Raw genomic sequence first — 14,222 nt, forward strand, 5'->3', positions numbered from 1 at the left:
TTTTTATCACTCTGCCTGTCTTTCTCTTCTTTTTTTTAATTATTGGGGTTCTGCCACGGTTAAACGTTTGCAAAATGTCTTAGTTTGTCCAGAATATTGCTTTTCCTCTAAAATAGAGACGAAGCAGAAGGAAAATGAATGAATTGATGAATGAATGAAATGATTGACGTTTTTTTGCATGTGCGGTGTGGCTTGCACACGACAAAGTCGAACGAGTGGCCGCGAGCTCCGGTGGCCGGTCACAGCCAGCGCCGCATATCATACTTAAGAGATGCTGGATGGCTGCCAATATATGATAGGAATTCTTACAAAGTTTCAGGTGATATCTGGGCTTGTGCATAATAATGTAAAATAAAAGTGAAAGTCATGACATTTGGCTAATCATAGGAATAGCCTACAAAAGTGTTTCGATTATTATCATGACATGTCATGCTTGGGATTATATGAATAACACCTTGCTGTTTACCATTTCCGAAAGTGGAGCTGACGTCGGCGCGAAATTGCTTGTATAATTGTAAAAAGAGTGATGAATATTAATGGATTTCTTATATCTGTCATTTCTGATAATATAATTGATTTAACTAGTGTGAGAGTATCCAACACTCATTTAGCAAAAATGCATCCACAATCCTAAACCAATAACTTTGTCAAGCAAAAATTATGATTTTATAGGCTACTGATTTTTTTTAAAACAAGAAAAAAGAAACTTAGCTACCCTAGCAATTGTTTATTTAAATATGATCATCTCAAAATATAAAATAAAAACATAATTGTTTGACTTTGTGAAATCATAAAACAGACTTGCCGAAAAGAGTTATTAGAATAAATGAGCAAATACATTCTCTCCAGTACACTCTCAGAAAAAAAGGTACAAAATTGTACCTTTTAGGGTACAAATGGCCCGTCACTGGGGTGGTACCCTTAAGGGTACAAATTTGTACCTCTATTTAAAGGTACAAAATTGTACCTTCTACATTTGTACCCTTTAAGGGACAATTTTGTACCCCCACCGAAGGTACAAAAATGTACCTTTTTATATTATATAGCATTTTCAGGGTACTGACCCAGGCATTTTGATCCATTGGTGACTGCAAGCACAAATAAATAAATAAAACATTTCGGTTCGCAGATGTCCATTTTTATTTATTAATGTAGAAATATTTCATTACAACTCACAACTGAATGTGTCAAGAAATAAAATTACACAGTAAGTATAAAGCAGACATGTAAAACAGTAAAAAGAACAATGTAGATAACAAATAAAAATTGTTCACTCACTGTACAGTATATAATCTACCCTTAATACAAAGACCACAAGAATACTGTTTAAGATTTATAAACACATTACACAGGCTACATCAAGTACTGCACTTTACAAAGTCCAAAGTGTTTGTCTTTAGTCAGAATACTCAGTCATAATAAATAATTTGTCATACAAATTTTCTCTGTATTTCAGAATGAAGGCAATGTTTCTCTCTAAATTGCTTCAACAGTGCAGAAAACCAAATACATCAGTAGCCTCTTCCTCAACATCAGTAGATTACTCCTCATCATCCTCAAGTGGAGTTGTAATTTGTTGTAACACAATATGTGTTTATGCTTTTGATGAACATGACATGTAAAGCACTCATATCTGGAAAATGTTCTTTGATAGTCATTAGGACCACAAGTTATTTAAAAATTTGATTTATGCATGAATGATAGCAGTGTGCTGGATTAACTTGATGATTGTGATTATCCCAAGAGCATGTAGAGAAACAAAAAACAAGGTTGATCACTTTGGTAACTGGAGTAGGTCGAGGCTTGTCACTGTCCACCGTTCATTCAAAACATTCCACAGCAGAAACATCAAGGTGTTCTTCTAGTAAGATGGATATGTCAAAAATGTATATTCGTCCACATCATTAGCCCGGCCAATCGCAATCCCATCAACTCTGAAGACTGCCGTGACTCGTCTTGTTAACACAGTTGTCCAGTCGGTGGCCTCCTCCTGTACTTGAACTGTTGGATGTGGTGAAGATGGTTCACTGTAAATGACGAAGCAATAATTACATTAATATCAGTCACTCTTTCACTGATGAAGAGAAAATCAACATGCATAGAAAGTAAAATAATTAATATTCACTGATTTAAAAAAAAAAAAGTATCACAGATTAAAAGACTGATATAAATTTCATTCATTCATTCAATTTCTTTTTGGCTTAGTCCCTTTATTAATCTGGGGTCGCCACAGTGGAATGAACCACCAACTTATCCAGCATATGTTTTATGCAGCAGATGCCCTTCTAGCTGCAACCCAGTATTACGAAACATCCAGACACACTCATTCACACACACATTTATACACTACAGACAAATAAGCTTACCAAATTCAGCTATAGCGCATGTCTTTGGACTTGTGGGGAAACCGGAGCACTTGGAGGAAACCTTCACGAACACTGGAAGAATATGCAAACTCCTCACACAAATGCCAACTGACCCAGCCGAGGCTCGAACCAGCAACCTTCTTGCTGTAAGGTGACAGGACTACCCACTGCGTCATCCTAATATAAAGAATATCAAGAATTATAAAATGCATTTATCACAGCATATACTAAACAGAAAACAACATAAACACCGGAGCACAATGAAATGTTGAAGTGTCTCGCTTAACAAGGCTGGCAACATGAGAAGTGCTGCTGTAAAATCAATTCCTGGAACATAAGATGTGGCATACAAACAAATATGAAGGAATCCATGCAAAACTAGAATTTAATAATATTAATCAAGTGGAAAAAGTTTAGAAAGAGTACCTTAGAGTCAGGTCCATAGCATTCTTCAGTTGATCTCTCATCTTTCGATGAAAACCTAGAAAATAATTTTAAACATGTGGGTGTACATTTATTGTTGTTTGTAAGTAAAAACCTACAAATTTAAAATAGTATGTAAGCCATTAAAACCATGGTATAGATAATGAGACATACTTATATCTTGTAACTGAGCCATGCTTTCATATGACATGCCTTCATTAGTCTGATGCTGTTAGGCTGCATTCTGTTGTTCAATCTTGTCCTGAAAGACAATTGGAAACTTCAAAAACTTCTGGAAAGCAATAAGATAAAGCAATAACTATTTATTTATTTTGAGATATTAATAAAATAGGTAAAATAGCTCAAGGTACCAGTTTCAGAACAGATGAGACAAATTATTACATTAAAGAACAAAGTATAACTTAAAACGTCGATTTATACAACATGGTATGTTAATAATTCTACATTAACATAAGTATAACGTTAAATGATAGTAAAGCACGTTTGTACGCCACGTTTGTAACTAGCCACGTTTACATAATCAGTCGCTTTGTCGGTGACAAAATTGTGATTTTTCTTCACAAAATGGCGGTGTAACTTATATAACCGTCTAAAATTACATTTCAACGGTCAACCGTGGCTAGAAAAATGGCCTCAAAATATAAAACATTATTGATAATTACAAATTTCCAGTATTAATAACAAAAGGTTTTATATCAAGGTATATGAAGACTTTAGTCGCGCCAGCTCCGGGGCACACCGCACATTACTCACGGCCCGATTCCGGTGCACGGATACGGCAGCGTCGGCTCGCTTCTGCCGCCGCAACTGGCCCGAGTGTATTTTGCTATCTGGGTTGCGCTTATATTCCGCCGTGGCAACACTTATTAATAAAGCAGTAACGTAACGTAAGATATTAGGCGCCAATACGTAACGTAGGCGATAAAGGGAACTTTTACACCGAGAAAACTAACAGCATATAGTACTCACCGTCTATAACGTTATGTCCCTCGGTGACTTCGATATCACATTGTATTAACTTCTTTAATAAGCAGCAGACATCTTAGCAAACTCCATCCTGCAGGCCAGCCCGGAGCACTTAAAGCGGGGGAAAGCCGAGACCCGAGAGTCAGACAAAATCAACAGAACACGGCTTCACATGTAAAAATGAGACTGAAAATATATCTTTAATACATTCTTACCTGAAAAGTGTGGACTCCAAAATAGACTTTTCTTTGAAGAGCGTGCGAAGTTCTGTGTAAACAGCCAGCATACTCGACGGACCGCCACAGTAACAAACACTACTATAACGTCTCAACAAGCCAAATTCTTAAAGAGACAGCAACATCACCACCTGTATGAAGATGCTGTCACTCTGCATGGTTCTTATTCTACATCCCATAAACTATAGGGTCTTAAACAGTAAGCAAAGACCAGTATTTACGTTTTTAATGATTAAAATTACATTCAATTATAAATTTAATTATTAACATTTTTGAGAAAAAATTTAATTTAAATACATGAAAAAAAATTTAATTATTAAAATATTTAATTCAATCAATTTATTTATTTATTATATTTTTAAATTATGTATTTTAGTATTAATGTTTAGTATTGATACATTTAAATTAGTGTTATATAGTGTCTTGATCTTATCATGAGCTGAGGGTACAATTTTGTTCCTATAGGGAAACAAAATATATAATTGTACCTTTAAAGGTGCCAAATTGGTCCTTTACGGTACAATTTTGTATCCAAATGTGCTATAAAAGGTACAAAACTGTACCTTTCAAACCTAAATCTGGACATTTGTACCTTTATAGCCCATTTGGGTACAAAATTGTACCCTAAGGACCAATATGGGACCTTTAAAGGTACAATTTTATATTTTGTTCCCTCTAGGAACAAAATTGTACCCTCATTGTACCTTTTTTTCTGAGAGTGTAGGAACTTTATCTTTTGAAAAGGAAAAGAAAAAGTCACAACCAACCTCATTAAGTTTTGACTTATATAATATGAATAGATGTGATCATCAATCAAAGTTTTCTCTTCACTTACATTGTTATTTATGCTAAGTTTATTAATAGTTTTTGAAGATTGTCTATGCTTTACTAAATTTAAAAAAAAATATATATATATGAAGAATTTTTCTCCCCCTCCTCTATCCATTTCACTCTAGATCATAAAGCTCCTTTAGCTTTTTCTGTATAATAGTAATCTAACTCTGATGGCAAAATACAATGTTCATTTTGTTCTCCAAGAAATTCTTTATCACCAAGGTCATTTATTCTAGATAAAACTGTTAACTATCTTTTTTTCCTAACAGAGGAAAACAATAGCTCATTACAGCAGAGCCATTTTTAACTCGATTCATTTTCAATTTGAGAAAAGCATGTGGCAAAAGAAAAAGAAAACCAAGCAGCAAATAGGGAGAAAAGCATTTGCCAAATGCTTATTTAAAAAGCTGTTTAAAATGTGTTTTGTGATTTATTAACCCAAATTTTTACTGTTTGATTAATCAGCCTTTAAAACATGGATTAAATAATAATACAGTAATAAAAGTGTCTATTTATTTATATATTTAAAATGTATTTGTAATGCATTGTTTTATTGATAATTAAATGACATTTAAAAACATTTAAATTGTGATTTAATCATGTGCATTTTTATGCTGGTCGAAGCAGTGGCGCAGTAGGTAGTGCTGTCCCCTCACAGCAAGAAGGTCGCTGGTTCGAGCCTCGGTTCAGTTGGCGTTTCTGTGTGGAGTTTGCATGTTCTCCCTGCATTCACGTGGGTTTCCTCCGGGTGCTCCGGTTTCCCCCACAGTCCAAAGACATGCGGTACAGGTGAATTGGATAGGCTAAATTGTCCATAGTGTGTGTGTAAATGTGTGTGTGGGTGTTTACCAGAGACGGGTTGCAGCTGGAAGGGCATCCGCTGCGTAAAAACTTGCTGGATAAGTTGGCGGTTCATTCCGCTGTGGCGACCCCAGATTAATAAAGGGACTAAGCCGACAAGAAAATAAAGACATTTTTATGCTTCAATAATTAAATTGTTCATTTGAGTCTTTGATTTTCTAACTAGCACTCTTGTACGGTGGCCGGGAAGTGCAAAACAACATTATAAAGTTTGAAACACTTTTACAAAGCTCGAGACAAAATTAAATTTTGAAAAACACTTTTACTTATCATCAGACACAATTACACAATTACAATTATATTCCCTACGGAAAGGGAATGTACCACACCCCAGAAGTGACGTAGAATGTACCACACACTGGTAGTGAACTGGAATGTAACACACACAGGAAAATATCAATAATATCCAGCTCGTGTGTGACTTTGTAGACAGGTATACACAAGTCTACAACTATAAAAATCATGGTTTGACTAACTGTGATAAAACATATTAGAGCTATTCTAAGACAATATCAGCGAGAGAGTGCATAGAAACATGTAAATGCAAGTACATGGAAACGATTCAAGCACGGCACATGTTGACTGATAAGATACCAAAACCGATCTCAAGTCGTACAGAGGTTTATGCCATGTAGACTTGACTTTATGTTCACGATTACAGCGTACGAGTGGATCTCGTAAAAATATTAAACACATTGATGCAGCATGTCAGGTGTTTCCGTCTGTTCCGCGTCCTTTTTAAACTCTAAACACCGACCACACGCAAAGCAAAACTGTGTTAAGCTGCTCATGTGTTTGCCACAAAACGGGCAAAACAACCCTCGACCGCTGTCCATGTTCAGTCATCATAAACTTTGTTTACGCCATGTACTCCACAGCGCGAATTTACAGCGCTCACCAGCAACAACAACAACTTTCCCCCGCGTCACTACCAGTGTGTGGTACATTCTACTTCACTTCCGGGGTGTGGTACATTCCTTTTCCGTAGGGAATCTAATTGTAAATTTGTTTCAAGATTTGTAAAAGTGTTTTGCGTCTTGTTAATTTGTTTTCTAAAATGTAAATTGTAAATGTAAAATTGTTTTCCCTATGTAATTGTGTCTGATGATAGGTAAACATGTTTTTCAAAATGTAAATTTGTCTCGAGCTTTGTAAAAGTGTTTTAAACTTTGTAATGTTGTTTTGCACTTTCCGGCCACCGTACTCTTGGTCCTCCATAATCATGACACTGAAGACTAATCATGAGTACAATTCAGGCTTAAACGTGAATAAATAAAATTTTAAACAACATTTAATAAAAGAACAGTGATTTAAAAAAATTAGTGAGCACAATAAGCTTATTATAAAATATGCCAAACTTTTAAAGGGGCTGTATATTATAGTATTTACAACTATTTGTTGTAAAACATCTTTTTTTATTTTATTTTTTACATGGGTTGAAACCTTTGTTGAACTCACCTGTTTCTGATGTTTACTGGGGAGTCTGGCAACTGTGCAGAAAAAAAAAAAGATCACTGTATTAAGTAGTTTGAGGGGACATGTGGTACATTGTCCAGTGGCTCCCAGTCCTTCAGCTACTCTGTACATGTTGTCGGTGGAGCTGGTGGTACTGCTGGTGCTGGTTGTGGCCAAAATCAAAGTAGGAACTATAGTAAAAGCTCAGTGGCATCTGAGGTAACAGGTGGATATTCTATTGATGGAGCAGGTGGAAGGAGTGGCTTTGGTGCTTGTGATCTCATCAAAATTAAATGGAAACTTGTTAAAATAGATTATAATCACATTTGACTTTTTTCACTTGAAATGACAATCTTTTTGCTAAATTAAAATTATTCAACCCATTCTTTAAACAGGGTTTTGCTTGTCACCCTAAAGAGTTTAAAACAATAATTAATATTAGCCCTAAAAACATCACAGTATTGATCAGAGGTTTTCTTTCACACTATTCTGTAATGTTCTCTCTTCCATCTTTATTTTTTAGAGATCCAAAATGTAATAATAAGTTTTAAAGGAATATTCTTATTCAAAGGCTTCATCTTAATCAGCTCAGTAATCTGTTGAGTACTGGAATTAGCTTGTAAGCTAACAAATCACTCATATTCTCATTCACAATAGAGATACTGGGTTTCCCATACACAGATTTATTTGTAGTAATGTGGGAGTTTTCACATGAACATTTCTTCAAAGGAAACCAGTTGTTTACAGAAAGTTTAATTGTCTTCATGAGGAAAACTTTTTTATTTTCTAAAATCAGTCCATCAAAATAAATGTGTAGTGTTTTGAAACCAAGGTCTTCTTTTGTTACCCACAACACATCAAGATTTAATCAAGTCAAAATCTCATAATCTGACACAAATCTGATCTGTTGTAAAAGGCAAATGGCATTGTGTAGTCTGATCAGGGCTTTATGTTGTCTGCATCAGTCCCTCATTGTCATTGCAAGTTCACACTGGCCGAGTTTAGATGGACTTTCATTCACCAACAAGTTTTGTGAAACTGCAGACAAAAGCCCAAAATTGGAGGCAAATCTGTTTGTTCAAGGGAGTGACGATCAAACAATGTGAATGATCAAAAACACAATCTAAGGGTGTAGGACAGTTTTCTCTGCATCTCCCCAAACATTGTCTCCTCCCTAATCTTTCTAATTCTCTTTTCAGTGCCGACCATTTGATTGCAGTGTGCAATGTGCACAAATTTGGTTTTCAGTTCATAATAACTTGAAACACATATAGAGTTATTTTGCTTTCTTGCAGCCCTGTGGAAACTCTCACAACCTGGCACATCTTCACCCCTCTTCAGTTATTGAGTTTAAATCTTCAGGTTCAAAGGGTTTCATTCCAGTAACTTGAGATGTATTCAGGAGTTCACACTTGTCCCGAGATGCTATCCCATGCTATCCCAGGAAAGCCTTAAGCTCTGCTGGACAAGGCCTCATTTTTTCTCTCCATTGTGAAGCTTCATGTGATTGACGAGGCATCTTTTATGTTTGAAGACCTTTCCACTCTCACTGCATTGAAAACGCTCGCCTGAGTGAATCTTCATGTGTTGCTTAATGGAGTCTTTGCATGAGAGACTCTTTCCACAATGATCACATGTAAACACTGTGGTTCCAGTATGACCATTCGTGTGATTCATGATTCTAGCTTTGGTTGTGAAGCTCCTTCCACACTGAGCACATGCAAACGGCTTCTGTTCGGTGTGAGTTATCATGTGGTGTTTGAGTGAGCCTTTATGTGGGAACCTTTTACCACACTCTGAGCATGTGTAAGGTTTCTCTCCAGTGTGAATCCTCATGTGGATGGTAAGGTTTTGTTTTTGAGAAAAACCTTTCCCACACTGTGTACAAATAAAGCTTCTCTCTCCAGTGTGAGTTTTCATGTGGACTTCAAGGTTGCCATTTTGCTTACAACTCTTTCCACACTGAGGGCAAGAATAGAGCCTCTCCCCAGTGTGAATTCTTCTGTGCACTGCCAAGTTTCCTGTAGAATAGAAGCTTTTTCCACACTGTTAGCATGCGTACAGCCTCTCTCCAGTGTGAATTCTCATGTGCACTTTTAAGTTTCCTGTATTATAGAAGCTTTTTTTCACACTGTTTGCAGGTGTAAGGTTTCTCCCTAGTGTGGTCAAGGTTTGGCTTTTGACTGAAACTCTTTCTACTCTGTTTACAGCTGAAATTACACCTAGACTTGGATTTCCGAGGTTTTCTGTGTGATGAAGTCTTTTTAGTGAGTGTGGGTTTTTCATCACTCATTATTTCTTGTTGTTTCTCTTCTATTTCACTCCATTGATGTGTCTCTTCTTTCAGCACCATCAGGTCTTCAAAAAAGAACAAAAAAGTGAACTTTAGTATAAAGGCAAACTGGCAAGCATGAAATGGATGTTTACCCTAAATATTAAAATGAGCTTACCATTTACTCTCCATCATGTGGTTTTAAACATTTCCTGTCTTCTGGAACACAAAGTAATCTAGCATTTTTATCACAATATCGTAATTTGTCTTCAACAGAATCAAGAAACTCATCAAGGTTTAAAACCAAACAATGGAAAGTAAATGGTGAGGCTATTTTCATTTCTGTGTCAGAAAGTCATACCAACACTGACTCACATAATCAACACATCTCTTGACTCTGGTTTATTCCCCACTGTATTACTACTGTAATTGTGAATCTTTACTGTTCCTGTTTCAACAGGGTGCTCTTGCTAAAAGGAGCAATGGCAGAGAGAGACTTCCAGTGCAGACTTTGTTAAGATGCTGCAATCTAATCGTGGGAAAGACACTTGCTCCTGAGCAGATTCGAGCTTGGGGATGTGTTGCTGTCACACCAACAAGTCTGCCGTGAGTTTCAAAGAACACATTATACTGACTAGTTGCCAACTTAAATGTACTTTCTTATTTCCAGCGTTCACTGAGACTCACACACACACTCAAGCAGTTTGGCCATATTTAAAACCTTTTCTGGCAGCTGTAGGATTCCAACCCACACCCCCGAAGAGACAGGAGCCTAAATCCAGCGCCTTAGACCACTACGAGCAGAAGCGTGCAGTATCACTTTGCAAGTCTGTTTGCTCAAGCAGAAAGGTCATTCTCAAGCATCCTAAAAGGACTGCCTGACAGCGGTGGGATTCGAACCCACGCCCCCAAAGAGACTGATGTCTTAATCTAGCGCCTTAGACCACTCGGCCACGCTACCTTGCCAAGCTGCTTTCCCTGAGCAGTTTTTGCACCAACTTGTTTCAAGTAGCGCAACAGCACTGGGAAATCAGTTGAATTTGGCCATGCATTGCTGGAGCTCCTCAACAAAGAAAGAGAGCTGCTTAATACCAGCTTAGGAAGCACTCCCACCTTCCTGTCAAGCACAGTTCTGTCTCTATTAGAGCACACCTCAAGGCATTTGAAGTCTACTCCAAACGGCAGCCAGCTGCGATGCATTTAAGCACCTGATTACAAGGTAACTGTTATTTCACAAAAGAGTGAGTTACTGATTCCATCACAGCAGACCCCACATGTTGTTGTTATTATATTCAAATCCAGTTATAGAGTATTACTACTCTAATTGTGAATCTTTACTGTTCCTGTTTCAATAGGGTGCTCTTGCTAAAAGGAGCAATGGCAGAGAGAGACTTCCAGTGCAGACTTTGTTAAGCTGCTGCAATCTAATCGTGGGAAAGACACTTGCTCCTGAGCAGATTCGAGCTTGGGGATGTGTTGCTGTCACACCAACGAGTCTGCCGTGAGTTTCAAAGAACACATTATACTGACTAGTTGCCAACTTAAATGTACTTTCTTATTTCCAGCGTTCACTGAGACTCACACACACACTCAAGCAGTTTGGCCATATTTAAAACCTTTTCTGGCAGCTGTAGGATTCGAACCCACACCCCCGAAGAAACAGGAGCCTAAATCCAGCGCCTTAGACCACTACGAGCAGAAGCGTGCAGTATCACTTTGCAAGTCTGTTTGCTCAAGGAGAGAGGTCATTCTCAAGCATCCTAAAAGGACTGCCTGGCAGCGGTGGGATTCGAACCCACGCCCCCAAAGAGACTGAAGCCTTAATCTAGCGCCTTAGACCGCTCGGCCACACTACCTTGCCAAGCTGCTTTCCCTGAGCTGTTTTTGGACCAACTTGTTTCAAGTAGCGCAACAGCACTGGGAAATCAGTTGAATTTCAGTAACTGTTATTTCACAAAAGAGTGAGTTACTGATTCCATCACAGCAGACCCCACATTGTTGTTATTATATTCAAATCCAGTTATAGAGTATTACTACTCTAATTGTGAATCTTTACTGTTCCTGTTTCAATAGGGTGCTCTTGCTAAAAGGAGCAATGGCAGAGAGAGACTTCCAGTGCAGACTTTGTTAAGATGCTGCAATCTAATCGTGGGAAAGACACTTGCTCCTGAGCAGATTCGAGCTTGGGGATGTGTTGCTGTCACACTAACGAGTCTGCCGTGAGTTTCAAAGAACACATTATACTGAATAGTTGCCAACTTAAATGTACTCTCTCATTTCCAGCGGTCACTGAGAACACGCACGCACTCAAGCTGTTTGTCCGTGTTTAAAATGACATCTGGCAGCGGTGGGATTCGAACCCACGCCCCCGAAGAGACTGGAGCCTATATCCAGCGCCTTAGACCCCTCGGCCACGCTACCCTAGATGTATCTTTGTAGTGGTCCCTTTTCTGCCCAATTTTACGGAAGCAGAACAGCAGAGAAGACGCAGAGCTTCCTAGTGAAGCCCTTAAACTTTGGCCAAGAAGTCTACATTTGGATGCGAGCTGAAGCGTGCAGTATCACTTTGCAAGTCTGTTTGCTCAAGCAGAGAGGTCATTCTCAAGCATCCTAAAAGGACTGCCTGGCAGCGGATGGGATTTGAACCCACACCCACAAAGAGACTGGAGCCTAAATCCAGCGCCTTAGATCCCTTGGCTACGCTATCCCAGATGACTCCATGCAGTGGTCCCTTTTCTGCCCAATTTTACGGAAGCAGAGAGGACGCCGAGCTTCCTAGTGAAGCCCTTCAACTTTGGCCAAGGAGTCTACGTTTGGATGTGAGTGAAAGCATGCTGTATTACTTTACAAGTATGTTTGCTCAAGCAGAGAGGTCATTCTCAAGCATCCTAAAAGGACTGCTTGGCAGCGGTGGGATTCGAACCCACGCCCCCGAAGAGACTGGAGCCTTAATCCAGCGCCTTAGACCGCTCGGCCACGCTACCTTGCCAAGCTGCTTTCCCTGAGCAGTTTTCACACCAACTTGTTTCACGTAGCGCAACAGCGCTGAGAAATCAGTTGAATTTGGCCATGCATTGCTGGAGCTCCTCCACAAAGAAAGAGAGCTGCTTAATACTAGCTTAGGAAGCACTCCCACCTTCCTGTCAAGCACAGTTCTGTCTCTATTAGAGCACACCTCAAGGCATTTGAAGTCTACTCCAAACGGCAGCCAGCTGCGATGCATTTAAGCACCTGATTACAAGGTAACTGTTATTTCACAAAAGAGTGAGTTACTGATTCCATCACAGCAGACCCCACATTGTTGTTATTATATTCAAATCCAGTTATAGAGTATTACTACTCTAATTGTGAATCTTTACTGTTCCTGTTTCAATAGGGTGCTCTTGCTAAAAGGAGCAATTGCAGAGAGAGACTTCCAGTGCAGACTTTAAGATGCTGCAATCTAATCGTGGGAAAGACACTTGCTCCTGAGCAGATTCGAGCTTGGGGATGTGTTGCTGTCACACCAACGAGTCTGCCGTGAGTTTCAAAGAACACATTATACTGAATAGTTGCCAACTTAAATGTACACTCTCATTTCCAGCGGTCACTGAGAACACGCACGCACTCAAGCAGTTTGTCCGTGTTTAAAATCACATCTGGCAGCGGTGGGATTTGAACCCACGCCCCCGAAGAGACTGGAGCCTAAATCCAGCGCCTTAGACCCCTCAGCCACGCTACCCTACATGTATGTTTGCAGTGGTCCCTTTTCTGCCCAATTTTACGGAAGCAGAACAGCAGAGAAGACGCAGAGCTTCCTAGTGAAGCCCTTAAACTTTGGCCAAGAAGTCTACATTTGGATGCGAGCTGAAGCGTGCAGTATCACTTTGCAAGTCTGTTTGCTCAAGCAGAGAGGTCATTCTCAAGCATCCTAAAAGGACTGCCTGGCAGCGGATGGGATTTGAACCCACACCCACAAAGAGACTGGAGCCTAAATCCAGCGCCTTAGATCCCTTGGCTACGCTATCCCATATGACTCCATGCAGTGGTCCCTTTTCTGCCCAATTTTACGGAAGCAGAGAGGACGCCGAGCTTCCTAGTGAAGCCCTTCAACTTTGGCCAAGGAGTCTATGTTTGGATGTGAGTGAAAGCATGCAGTATTACTTTACAAGTATGTTTGCTCAAGCAGAGAGGTCATTCTCAAGCATCCTAAAAGGACTGCCTGGCAGCGGTGGGATTCGAACCCACGCCCCCCGAAGAGACTGGAGCCTTAATCCAGCGCCTTAGACCGCTCGGCCACGCTACCTTGCCAAGCTGCTTTCCCTGAGCAGTTTTCACACCAACTTGTTTCACGTAGCGCAACAGCGCTGGGAAATCAGTTGAATTTGGCCATGCATTGCTGGAGCTCCTCCACAAAGAAAGAGAGCTGCTTAATACTAGCTTAGGAAGCACTCCCACCTTCCTGTCAAGCACAGTTCTGTCTCTATTACTGGATACAGCATCATGTCTAGAGCATCATGTCTAGACCAATTATGTCCTCTTGCATCCAGGCCAGCCCGTGCCAGTCCTCCTGCACCCTGGCTCTCGGATGCTCTCCGTGAGCATCGATCAAAACTTCGAGCTGCAGAAAGAATTTGGCGGAAAACTAAAAATTCTGCACAGCTCTTAACATACCAAACTCTTCTGTCCTCTTTCTCGGCTGAGGTTACTTCGGCAAAGCAGACATATTACCGTCTGAAAATCAACAATGCCACTAATCCTCGCCTACTTTTTAAAACATTTTCCTCCCTCCTCTATCCTCCTCCTCCA

General features: G+C 39.5%; 1 protein-coding gene, 2 long non-coding RNA genes, 6 other non-coding genes and 1 pseudogene across 10 annotated transcripts in view; 1 reads left to right on the forward strand and 9 right to left on the reverse strand.

Moving 5' to 3' along the window:
• LOC137491103 (uncharacterized) overlaps window positions 1-14,222 on the forward strand; it is a 1,183,352-nt gene that overhangs the window by 1,037,140 nt on the left and 131,990 nt on the right. The gene's annotated exons all lie outside the window — the stretch shown is intronic.
• On the reverse strand, window positions 1,117-2,543 carry LOC141381865 (uncharacterized). Its single transcript, XR_012402709.1, has 2 exons — window positions 2,367-2,543; window positions 1,117-2,027 (listed from the first exon to the last, which is right to left on the reverse strand). It is a non-coding gene; the product is annotated as an uncharacterized lncRNA (long non-coding RNA).
• LOC137491134 (uncharacterized) lies at window positions 2,964-4,121 on the reverse strand. Its single transcript, XR_011011102.2, has 3 exons — window positions 3,992-4,121; window positions 3,780-3,887; window positions 2,964-3,051 (listed from the first exon to the last, which is right to left on the reverse strand). It is a non-coding gene; the product is annotated as an uncharacterized lncRNA (long non-coding RNA).
• LOC141381833 (uncharacterized) lies at window positions 8,552-9,527 on the reverse strand (annotated as a pseudogene).
• Window positions 10,314-10,395, reverse strand: trnal-aag (transfer RNA leucine (anticodon AAG)). The gene is given in 2 exon segments: window positions 10,314-10,348; window positions 10,358-10,395. It is a non-coding gene; the product is annotated as a tRNA-Leu (tRNA).
• Window positions 11,209-11,290, reverse strand: trnal-aag (transfer RNA leucine (anticodon AAG)). Its single transcript has one exon. It is a non-coding gene; the product is annotated as a tRNA-Leu (tRNA).
• On the reverse strand, window positions 11,774-11,855 carry trnal-uag (transfer RNA leucine (anticodon UAG)). Its single transcript has one exon. It is a non-coding gene; the product is annotated as a tRNA-Leu (tRNA).
• On the reverse strand, window positions 12,337-12,418 carry trnal-aag (transfer RNA leucine (anticodon AAG)). Its single transcript has one exon. It is a non-coding gene; the product is annotated as a tRNA-Leu (tRNA).
• Window positions 13,074-13,155, reverse strand: trnal-uag (transfer RNA leucine (anticodon UAG)). Its single transcript has one exon. It is a non-coding gene; the product is annotated as a tRNA-Leu (tRNA).
• trnal-aag (transfer RNA leucine (anticodon AAG)) lies at window positions 13,637-13,719 on the reverse strand. Its single transcript has one exon. It is a non-coding gene; the product is annotated as a tRNA-Leu (tRNA).

This window comes from Danio rerio, chromosome 4 (genome assembly GCF_049306965.1).
Source record: "Danio rerio strain Tuebingen ecotype United States chromosome 4, GRCz12tu, whole genome shotgun sequence".
In the NCBI taxonomy this organism is placed as follows: domain Eukaryota; kingdom Metazoa; phylum Chordata; class Actinopteri; order Cypriniformes; family Danionidae; genus Danio; species Danio rerio.